Genomic DNA, 12,537 nt, shown 5'->3' with positions numbered 1-12,537 from the left:
CTTCCCACTGTGTCGTCCCTGAGCTGTTTACTGTTGGGTTCCAGCGCAAACTCACCCAAGGTGTCCGAATGCGGTCACAATGTAAAATATGTAAGCAATTAGAGTGGCTACAGGCATATCTGAATCGCATCAGCACTTTTCACAGCCTCTTTGCCCACTCTCATTTTCAAATCAACAAATCACTTCATGTATGGCTGTTTGCACAATGCAAACTTGCCACCAGATTCACCACTGTTCATTGGGAGTTGTAAGTAAAGTATTTCCACAAGGATATCATTAATATACACAAACACACGTCTACTTTTGATGGGAAAGGAAATAACTGTATTCATGTTGCATTCTCCTAACCTAATTGAGTGCGTTCAATTCACAAAGCCAAATATGAGACATGTCAAGCACAAGCCAATTAACTATTTGCGTCATACACTTTCTGGGTAGTTGATAAACTGTTTCAGCTTGATACACTTCAAAGCCCTAGTCCTTGAAGTAATTTTGCAACGTCACAGTTTTTCCTCATTTCACTGATAAACTGTCTCTAGTAATCATTACACTGTAGTTGGGATTTGATTGGAATAATTCAAATGAAGGAAAATGGTCTTATTTAGCTTTTGAAATAATTATAAATGTAAATGTAATTAAATCATACATATTTAATCACTGAAAATAATTGTCTATATAAATCATCGTTTTCAATAGCAACTTATATCAATCAATTATGTAAATATTGGTTCTAGTTCCCATCTATCTCTCAACAGTCATCCCCTGAAAAATGTTCATACATATGGATTATTGCTACTTTTCAAACAGGCTCTAAATGGAAAAGCTATAGAGCTGCATTTGTAACCCCCCATCAATAGCCTAAATGCGCATTTCAACTCAAATACAGTATAATATTGGAGCCATTCCTTGAAATGCAGTTTTGAACACGTATCCCATTTCCTCTGACCACATGGTGGCACTGGTGCTTCATACAGACACCTCCCCTGTACAACCACTAAACCCGATGGGAGCCACCAGTCACTGAATCATGTGGCTTACTTTTACACATCGATTTGCTGTGGGAGGATGAATCACAAAACTACATTGTGGACAAAATACCACCCCAAATACACACAAAAGCAAGGAATTTATCTACTTACTGCTCCCAAAGGGGCTATTCAACAAATATGAAGATAAGAACATGGCTGAAAAATGAGGATATTCAGTGCTAATAAATTAGACATTTCTACATTTGGAATAGTTCTAATATCTCCAAGGTATATTCAACAGAAACAATCATCAACCACAAGTGATTGCTGACCAATAATACTGTAATATAGAAATGATCTATTATAATTGTAGGTCTCACTTTATTCTGTATGGTTCTGCTTACATTTGGTATTTATCAAGTGTTTATTAGGAAATTATGTGTTATCACTGGGTTGTTTCTGGGTACCTTTACAACATAATTGGCAACTAGTACCTGGTACCAATCAATGTTGGGTGAATCCCAAATAAACAGATATATCATCCATGTTATTAATGTATAATGTACCATAAGATATGGCGCTATTAAATCTTTTGATGACTGCTCATCAGAGGCGTCATGCACCCATTGTTTTTATAACACAAAGTATATGAGGATGAATTTTTGAAACACCTGAAACTTTTTCCTGCAATCTAGAGCCATAATATTTATGCCAAATTTTATGTAAAAAAAATGTACACTATATATACAAAAGTATGTGGACACCCTTTCAAATCAATCAATTTGACTATTTCAGCCACACCGGTTGCTGACAGGTGTATAAAATCGAGCACACAGCCATGCAATCTCCATAGACAAATATTGGCAGTAAAATGGCCTTACTGAAGAGCTTAGTGACTTCAACTTGGCACCGTCATAGGATACCACCTTTCCAGCAAGTCAGTTTGTCAAATTTCTGCCCTGCTATAGCTGCCCCGGTCAACTGTAAGTGCTGTTATTGTGAAGTGGAAACAACTAGGAGCAACAATGTTTCACCCGCAAAGTGGTAGGCCACACAAGCTCACAGAACGGGACCACCGAGTGCTGAAGCGTGTAACATGTAAAAATAGTCTGTCCTCGGTTGCAACACTCACTACCAAGTTCCAAACTGCTTCTGGAAGCAACTTCAGCACAAGAACTGTTGTCAGGATATTCATGAAATGGGTTTCCATGGCTGTGCAGCCGTACACAAGCCAAGATCCCTAAGCGCAACGCCAAGCATCGGCTGGAGTGGTGTAAAGCTCGCTGCCATTGGACTCTGGAGCAGTGGAAATGCGTTCTCTGTGATGAATCACGCTTCACGATCTGGCAGTCCGACGGACGTATCTGGGTTTGGTGGATGCCAGGAGTATGCTACCTGCCCGAATGCATAGTGCCAACTGTAAAGTTTGGTGGAGGAATAATAGGTCTGGGGCTGTTTTCCATGGTTCGGGCTAGGCCCCCCTAGTTCCAGTGAAGGGAAATTTTAACGCTACAGCACACAATGAAATTTTAGATGATTCTCTGCTTTCAAATTTGTGCAAACAGTTTGGGGAAAGCCATTTCCTGTTTCAGCAGGACTATGCCCCCATGAACAAAGTGAGGTCCATACAGAAGTGGTTTTTCCAGATCGGTGTGGAAGAACATGACTGGCCTGCACAGAGCCCTGAACTCAACCCCATTGAACATATTTGAGATGAATTGGAATTCCGACTGCGAGCCAGGCCTAATCGCCCAACATCTGTGCCCTACCTCACTAATGCTCTTGTGTCTTGAATGGAAGCAAGTCCCTGCAGCAATGTTCCAACATCTAGTGAAAAGCCTTCCCAGAAGAGTGGAGGCTTTTATAGCAGTAAAGGGGGGGACCAACTCCATTTTAATGCCCATGATTCTGCAATTTTAATTTAAATGTTTTATTTAACCTTTATTTAACTAGGTAGGCCAGTTGGGAACAAGTTCTCATTTACAACTGCGACCTGGCCAAGATAAAGCAAAGCAGTGCGACAAAAACAACAACACATGGGATAAACAAACGTACAGTCAAAAACACAATAGAAAATCTGTATACAGTGTGTGCAAATGAAGTAAGGAGGTAAGGCAATAAATAGGCCAATAGTGGCGAAGTAATTACAATTTAGCAATTTACACTGGATATATGTGCAGATGAGGATGTGCAAGTAGAAATACTAGTGTGCAAAAGAGCAGAAAAACAAAAACAAATATGGAGATGAGGTAGGTAGTTGGATGGGCTATTTACAGATGGGCTGTGTACAGCTGCAGTGATGGGTAAACTGCTCTGACAGCTGACGCTTAAAGTTAGTGAGGGAGATATGTCTCCAACTTCAGTGATTTTTGCAATTTGTTCCAGTCATTGGCAGCAGAGAACTAGAAGGTAAGGTGGCCAAAGTAGGTGTTGGCTCTGGGGATGACCAGTGAAATATACCTGCTGGAGCGCATGCTACGGGTGGGTGTTGCTATGGTGACCAGTGAGCTGAGATAAGGCGGAGCTATACCTAGCAAAGAACTTATAGATGACCTGGAGCCAGTGGGTTTGGCAACGAATATGTAGTGAGGACCAACCAACGAGAGCATACAGGTCGCAGTGGTGGGTAGTATATGGGGCTTTGGTGACAAAACGGATGGCACTGTGATAGACTGCATCCAATTTGCTGAGTAGATTGTTGGAGGCTAATTTGTATAGGACATCGCCAAAGTCAAGGATTGTTAGGATAGTCAGTATCACAAGGGTAAGTTTGGCGGCATGAGTGAAGGAGGCTTTGTTGCGAAATAGGAAGCCGATTCTAGATTTAACTTTGGATTGGTAAATGAGATGTTCGACAAGCAGGTGTCCACATACTTTTGGTCATGTAGTGTATATTTTTCTACATAGGTTATCTAAGCATACCTCTTTAGCTGTTCAATTGTCATGTTAATGAGGGTGTCATTCTGACTGTTGTAAATCACACATCTCAATGTACTGCACTAACATGCCTAGGCTATTACATCAAAATTACAACACAGTACATGACACATCATCAATACAGGCACATCATGGCATAATAATGAATACACAAATATCATGATTTAAAGCAAGTATTTTTCTGAATATCCATACCTTTTTAGCTGTCTGTATCCTCCTGACTTGTAGTTCTTTTAATAAAGAAATGAAATATGCTTCTCTACATCTCTACTAAAATCTGGGTTAAAGATTGAAAGGAATGTGAGTTTTATTCAGTACATTTGGTAATTGCTTGATTTTCTAAAGTCTAGTAACCTTACCAGCAGCCATGGCAGCTAAGATATTTATTTACACAAGCTATTCTAACTTCATAGCCTGAAATGTCTTGGTAAAGAGTTATGAGTTTGGGAGATTGGGAACCTATCTAGCTGTCTAGCTAAAGCCAACGTCATAAAATCGCTATGTGGCTAATATTACAGAAAGAAAAAAACAATGTGTTTTATTTATTCATCAAGAAGGAATCAATAAGCTACGTAGCTTGATCAAATTAATTTACAAATATACCTCCTGCGAGCCCTGCCCATCCCCGGCAGCTAAAATCAAATAAAACGCTGGGTGTGTCACTACACCCTCTCTCCTCCTCCATTGACGATACTGTCTGCAAGCACTAAAGTATCTAGCATCCTGCCTAGCATATCTTTGTTCTGTGGTGCACCTTGGAAGGAACCACTTACTAGGGGGAAGAGGGGGGGGGGGGGGGGGGGGGATCCTCTTTACCCTGTCCAGTCAGTGTGCCTAATCTGCAAAATACAATTTGATCAAGAATTATAAAACGTGGGCTTAATAAAGTTTAGTAATGAATTTAACAAATCTTAAGGGGCACGTGCCCTTGTGCCTCCTATGGGCACGACGCCTCGCTCATCATTATCAGTGATTTAAAAATAGTTGTGTGTTCATTGACTTAACCCAAAACAAAGATAGCACTACTACTGTAGTTACTTCAATAGAGGGCTCTATTCAACCCGTATCGTGAAAGTTCAATGTTACAGCGTGATTGAAATTTACAGTTAAACACTGCATAGGTTGGCACAATCAGAATTTACCTTTACATTTTGATCGCGCAATCTGGAACGCTTCAGTGATATAGATTGAATAGAGCCCTGAGTCTGTGATACAATTCGTTTTAGAACAGAAGTATCTTGGTTCTCGGTGTATGAGAGTAAAAAAAGTAGGATTTTAGATTACTTTGAAGTAGAAACTGCCATTGTTATCATTGGAGGCACAAGGCATTTTTCACTTTCAGATAGAGTGTGGGTGAAATCCCTTTGAAGAAATGTTAGCTTTCTCTATACAGAACAAAGGAATGGTGCCAACAGACATTTCTGAGTCTCTCTCAAATACATTTTGAAATGATGTCTTGTAATATTGTGAACTTTACCAGCTTTTTTTTGCTCTGACTAAAGTAAAAGCTAATTCAATGCCATGCTGTATATCACAATGTATTGCATCTAAACGTGAAATGTATTTCGCCGGTCTGCAATATCCAAGGTATTGTTCACCTGTCCACTGGGGAGTTGGCTATACTGTGTGTAGTCGTCACAGGGAATGACTGTTCAGAAAGTTACATACATTTGGAATATCTCCAGGACATGAGGGTCAATATCTTTACCTCATACGATAAGTGCCCCAGAACCTTTTATAATATCTATAGCGATGGACAGATCCAGACAATGAAGGAGTTGTCACATGCCAAGAAATACATCAGTGTTATTTGATAGTAACAGGCTTACAGAACTGATACTTTATAAAGACAACAAATCAAGTTAGTGTTCATTTTGTAATACTGCACAAGTCTGAGACAGGTTACTTTCTGAGGCCATGCAATTTTACTTAAACATGTTGTGTGTGTTATAGGAAAGTGCATCATTTCGCAGACATTTTATAAAAGAGACAGCAATTGTTTATTTTATGCTTAAAGCTCTTCCTGCATTTCAGTTCATGCTCCAAATGTGTTCGCTAGGGTCATCCAGGGTTTCCGTGCACACCTTTATAACAAAGCTTTGGTGAAAAAGCTAATTGATAAACTGAAACATCCTATAATTCAATTCAGGCGGTCGTTGTCGCTGGTCTATTAGGTTATACAAAATTTACTTGGAATGTGGACCTTAAATCTGCAGGTTAAACAGCCAATTAACTAGTCACTTATTCACCAACCTGTCAGAAGGTGAGCGTAGCTGGTGCATGAAGTCAGGCGCAGGAGAGCAGAATGAGTGAGCAACATACTTTACTCAACAAGGCACAAGGTAAACATTTACACTTGACCAAAACGGTAAAAATAACGCACGGGTGAACACAGCACCTGTCAAAAAAAACAGCCATCAACATAAACCTAACTGAACATGAAATAATCCTGCACAACACCATGGGGAAAACAGAGGGTTTAAATACAGGAACAAATAATTGTGAAACGGAAAACAGGTGTGAAAAAGACAAAACCAAAGAAAAAAGAAAAGTGGATTGGCGATGGCTAGTAGACCAGCGACATCGACCGCCGCCCGAACGAGGAGAGGCACCGACTACGGCGGAAGTCGTGATAGTGCCCCCCATTGACGCGCGGCTCCTCCAGCTTGCCGACGCCGGCCTCGAGGACGACCCGGAGGAGGAGGTGCAGGGCAATCCAGATGGAGACGGTGGAACTCCCTCAGCATCGAAGGGTCAAACATGTCCTCCACCGGCACCCAGCATCTCTCCTCCAGACCGCGCCCCTCCCAGTCCACAAGGTACTGAAGGCCCCTCGCCTCGAGTCCAGTATGGATCGAACTGCATACGCCGGAGCCCCCTAGATGTCCAGAGGGGGCGGAGGAACCTCCCGCACCTCAGCTTCCTGTAGTGGACCAGCCACCACCATGCCTGAGGAGAGACACATGAAACGAGGGGTTAATACGGTAATCGGGGGGAAGCTGTAGCCTGTAACACCTCGATTATTCTCCTCAGGACTTTGAATGGCCCCACAAACCGCGGGCCCAGCTTCCGGCAGGGCAGGCGGAGGGGCAGGTTTCGGGTTGAGAACCAGACCCGGTCCCCCGGTGCAAACACCGGGGCCTAGCTGTGGTGGCGCGTCGGTGCTCACCTTTTACCGCCTCACGGCCCGTTGTAGGTGCACATGGGCGGCGTCACAGGTCTCCTCCGAGCTCTTAAACCATTCGTCCACCGCAGGAGCGTCGATCTGGCTCTGATGCCAAGGTGCCAGAACCGGCTGATACCCCAGTACGCACTGGAAAGGAGAGGTTAGTGGAGGAATGGCTGAGTGAGTTTTGGGCCATCTCTGCCCAGGGGATGAACGCCGCCCACTCCCCCGGCCGGTCCTGGCAATATGACCGCAGAAACCTACCCACATCCTGGTTTACTCTCTCCACCTGCCCGTTACTCTGGGGGTGAAAACCTGAGGTGAGGCTGACCGAGACCCCCAGACGTTCCATGAACGCTCTCCAGACCCTGGATGTGAACCCCGATCAGAAACTATGTCCTCAGGCACCCCGTAGTGCCGGAAGACGTGTGTGAACAGGGCCTCCGCAGTCTGTAGGGAGACCAGACAAAGGGAGGAGACGGCAGGACTTAGAAAACCGATCCACAGCAACCAGGATTGTGGTGTTGCCCTGTGCGGGAGGAAGATCCGTTAGGTGCGACCACGGCCGTTGCGGAACGGGTAGGGGTTGTAATTTCCCTTTGGGCAGGTGCCTGGGAGCCATGCACTGGGCGCACACCGAGCAGGAGGAAACAAACCCTCATGTCCTTGGCCAAGGTGGATCACCAGTACTTCCCACTAAGGCAACGCACCAGCCGACCAATGCCAGGATGACCATAGGAGGGTGACGTGTGGGCCCAATAGATCAAATGGTCACGGACAGCAGACGGAACGTACAGGCGCCCAGCAAAACACTGGGGGGGGGGGGGGGGGACGACTCTGTGCATAACACCCGCTCAATGTCTGCGTCCAGCTCCCACACCACTGGTGCCACCAGGCAATTGGCCGGAAGTATGGGAGTGTGATCCATGGACCTCTCCTCTCTGTCATGCATCCGGGACAGTGCGTCTGCCTTAGTGTTCTGGGAACCTGGTCTGTAGGATAGAGAGAAAACAAAATGGGTAAAGAACATAGCCCACCTTGCCTGGCGAGGGTTCAGTCTCCTCACTGCCCGGATGTACTCTAGATTGCAGCGGTCAGTCCAGATGCGAAAAGGGTGACTGAAAAGGGTGCGCCTCCATGCCTTCAGCGCCTTGCCAACAACATTAACCTAACTGAACATGAAATAATCCTGCACACCACCATAGGGGAAACAGAGGGTTTAAATACAGGAACAAATAATTGTGAAATGGAAAACAGATGTGTGAAAACAAAGACAAAACCAAAGGAAAAAGAAAAGTGGATCTGCGATGGCTAGTAGACCGGCACTGATGGCCAAAGTCTGTACATTTATATTTTATTATCTTAAAATGCACAGTATCAAGTTGAAGGTCTTGTGCCCCTGACTTTCAATATGTCGACACTAGCACACTCCAATCGACACTAGCACACTACCTAAAAATGGGCTGCTATCTCGACAGTTTATCATACAGTCAGTTCAGACCTGGCGCCAGGATAAAGTGACTAAACATTTTTGGGTTATTGCATTGGAATGATATTGAATTCTGCTTATATTACCACGCTATGCCATAATGAACATGAAGTTCAAATGCCGAGATTCCGAGATCATTGAGTGCTTTTGAAATCGGTAGCCTATCTCTGCTGCGCTGTATCAGCACATTGAACAGCCCCCTATAGCAATGCGGTTTAGATGGGCAATTATCCTATTGCAAATAGCCTATGTGAATGCACCCATACACACAGCTGTCTTGCCAAAATAATGCAAACTAAATGCTGAAAGTAGTAGCCTAGTTACTCATGCATGCAAACAAAAATACTGAATAGCAGTTTGGCTTAGAATACCGACGCAACTGCGAATGCGAATGAATGAATGAATAAATGCGAACAGAATAGCGGTACCAAGTAGTGGGCCTAGTAAACTGAATATCAGATAAATAAAGCTATGACACAATCTATATGTAGGCTAGTTACATTAACAGCAATTGAACACAGTAAACTAAAGGCTAATGGAGATCCAAATAACCAAAACATAGCCTACAACCTGCTACAGTGAGATGCAGCCACGCACAGCTGTCTTGACAAATAAATAGGCCTGTACAGGCCCACTTCAAACATGGAAATTGTGCCGCTCGCTCTTGAGTTCAGCAACACGTTGTGATATGGCACAATACATTTCTGTGAATAAAATTTGACGTACGTAATCAATTAAGCAATGCCAGCCTACCATAAACACGTTTCCAATACGTACAGTTATTTATAGCAATGACAACCAATAGGCTACCAAGAAAGCCTACGTTCTATTATGGTTATAAATTTCTATGATGAAACAAACCGATATACAGCTATACCCAGGGGCGTCACTTGGGTTCTTGCATTGGAATTATATTGAATTCTGCTTATATCACGCTATACCACAATACACATACAACTTTTTTAAAGGCTTTTGACCAAGAAGTGACAGGTTCAATGGCACAAAATCTCGCTGCGCTCTATCAGCACCATGGACAGCGCCATACACAATAAAGCAACCAACCAGCTAGCTTGTTTAAATCTTACCTTTTCAAAAGAGTTGCAGCTTCCTTGATGCTCTGTTGAACTTCCTGAGTAATCGATCATGTCATTTTCTTATTATTGTAAGATCCCCATCAAATACCAGTTGGATTTGTTGAGTTCTCCTCCGGTGTAGCATGCTTCTTCTGTGCTGACTGAACACGTTTGTCAAAGTGGAAAATTAGTTATTGCACGAAGCTGTGGATGTCCCAAAAGTCAGTCCATGTTTCAGTGTAGTAAGCACGGTCAGCATAGCGGAGAGAGGCCCAGAGAGTCGTTTCAGGATATCAAGTGGGGTCCATTTGTCCTCATTGGACCCCACTTGACCATTTGTCCTCATTGGAGCCAGAGCAGGCAATTTAAATCTGCAAAAACTGGCGAAACTCAACTTCCACTAAATCTGTTTTACTTAGATCCAGCAGTGGCTTCACCTGTTTCACATCTAGAAGGCAATGGCTCTCTGGGTCAAGGGCACACAGGGCCTCCACCAGGTGATTGTTGCGTTCGTTCGTTGAATTGTTATGACATTTCACCAATGACAGCATCCATCATGCTGAAGAACAGTATTCTACACTGTCTCTTCTCCTCTGTCCTGCTGGCCTACTGTACTGTCCAGTGAATATAGTATATTCTACAGTGGATACAGTCAGCACCCCCTGAAACATCTGAATAAAAAAACAAGTAAATAAATATTATTATTAAAAAAATATATTTTGGGCCTTTAATAGTCCTGTATTAGCGGACCGATAAGGTCGTCTGCAGCGCAGGCAACATGTTTTCCAGCTGCTGCTGCTCATTGCTCTCCTCCTTTGTTTGGGTACTTTGGCGAAGCCAATTTCTGATATCCATCTAGGCAGATTAGCTGTTTCGTGCTAACTAAATAGGCTAAGGCTTATAACACTAATGCTTTTTACAGCTATAGCTAAGAGTGAAGCAGCTTCAATGATATACTTAACCCTTTTAAATCAAAATCAAATATTACAGGCACAGGTGTATCACGTTATTCACTTAACCTACCACAGAGAGGAGAAATGAGGAGCGTTTTTTCCGCTTTTTACATACATTTCAAAGGAGTCATACCTAACCACCCAGTGGCTTTCCATAGTCCCCCTGCTGCAACCTGGTCTCAGAGTATTTTGTTTTATTCTGTAGGTAAATCTGAGACACTCCATTTAATATGATACATATTGATACACCTTTGATCACCTTTGATGATATGTCACAAATTTAAATATGTATAATATGTTACGATCTGCAAAATGCACTACAATATGATTTTGCCTTACAATTTTTGCCTTAACGCTGCAAAGAAAAGTTGAGTTATAGTTCTGTCTTTCTTATTGAGTGTCCCGGATTTACATTTACTATGTTACTATTTACTATGTTACCATTTACTATGTCTAGTCTATGAGACCAGGCTGCCTACAGACATGGTAGCCAGCCCTGTCCATTGTGTTGACACAGTGCAGCAGAGACACATATTTTTTGGTGCCAACCTGTCACTCAATCATTTGAACTTTTTTGCAATTTTTATATAGGGACATAAAAATAAAGTTGGAACTGAGGGGCCTAAGCCCTGTTTAGACCCCTCGTGGCACCAGACCCGAGTAAGTTTGTTGTCTTTGCTGAAAGTTACTCTTCAAGACAATATATTGACAGAAGCTAATTTTACTTATGAAGGGATGCAGAAGAAGGTACATCTAATGGGATTCTGTTCAGTCTTGCCTCACCGTTATAATAGATTTAATGGTCTGTAAAATGCCAGAACATGACCATTGTGAAGCTCATAGGAAAACAAACGCTTGATGCTTTGAATTAACATAAGAGGATCATGTCAGGTTGCTATAAATGCCTTCTTTCAGACCACTTCAAGTGAAGTATTACTAAAATGCTTTTATTATTTTTGTCAACAAAATGTAAGGGATTTCAAGGGGTGCTAGAACATGTGTTGCCTGATAGACATGACCCCCCCTCCCCCCATATTCTGAAATGGCATTTTTGCCTTTGAAGACTGATATTCTGAAGTTTTTTGACAACGCAATATGAGTTTTTATTAGAGTCAGTATAGCAATGTTTCAGTGGAAAACTAAAGAGAGTAAACCAATGTGAAAGATGATGAAGGCCAGTGATGAAGATGCATCTAGCGACTTGCTGGCGCCGAGGGCCAGCGTGATGACACAATCACAATTTCTGGCAATGTTTGCTTGACAGACCTTGTGTGGGCTATCACAGCGGTCAAACACACCTTATCTGTGGCAATCTTGATGAAGATACATTTCCAAAGAAGTCAGGAGAGGTGAAGACTGATGAAACATGAATCAACTAAGTTAATGTCATTGTGTGAATTCGATTGTCATGTTTGGATTGTTTCAAGAGTTCATGAAGAGCTATGAAATTTGATACGTTTCATTGTACTGTAAGTACTATGGATTTATTGTTACAGAGAAACTGTGTTATTCTGTTCGTCGGCCAGGGAATAGTTAAAAGAAGAGTGATACAGGGGTGAATCCGTATAATTTAGATACATGTTGTGATGATTAGATCCAAGAATCTTTATGTTGTTTTCATGCCTTTTCTTATGTTTTGGGCCATGCAAAGTTATGTTAATTAGACAATAGAAGATTCTGAGATTTGGCACTCTTGGAAGAGTAAATGTCACGTTCGTCGTATGAATCGGACCAAGGTGCGGCGTGGTATACGTACATTTTAATTTATTAAAAGAATGAACACTGAACAAACTAACAAAACGAACCATGATGCTAATATGAATAGTGCAGACAGGCAACTAAACATAGAACAAGATCCCACAAACACCAAAAGGGAAATGGCTACCTAAATATGATCACCAATCAGAGACAACGATAAACAGCTGCCTCTGATTGGGAACCTTATCAGACC

The sequence above is a fragment of the Oncorhynchus mykiss genome, chromosome 23 (assembly GCF_057628025.1).
Source record: "Oncorhynchus mykiss isolate SJ-2025 chromosome 23, ASM5762802v1, whole genome shotgun sequence".
NCBI lineage: Eukaryota > Metazoa > Chordata > Actinopteri > Salmoniformes > Salmonidae > Oncorhynchus > Oncorhynchus mykiss.
The sequence above is the reverse complement of the archived record's forward strand: the minus strand, read 5'-3'. Positions refer to the sequence as shown.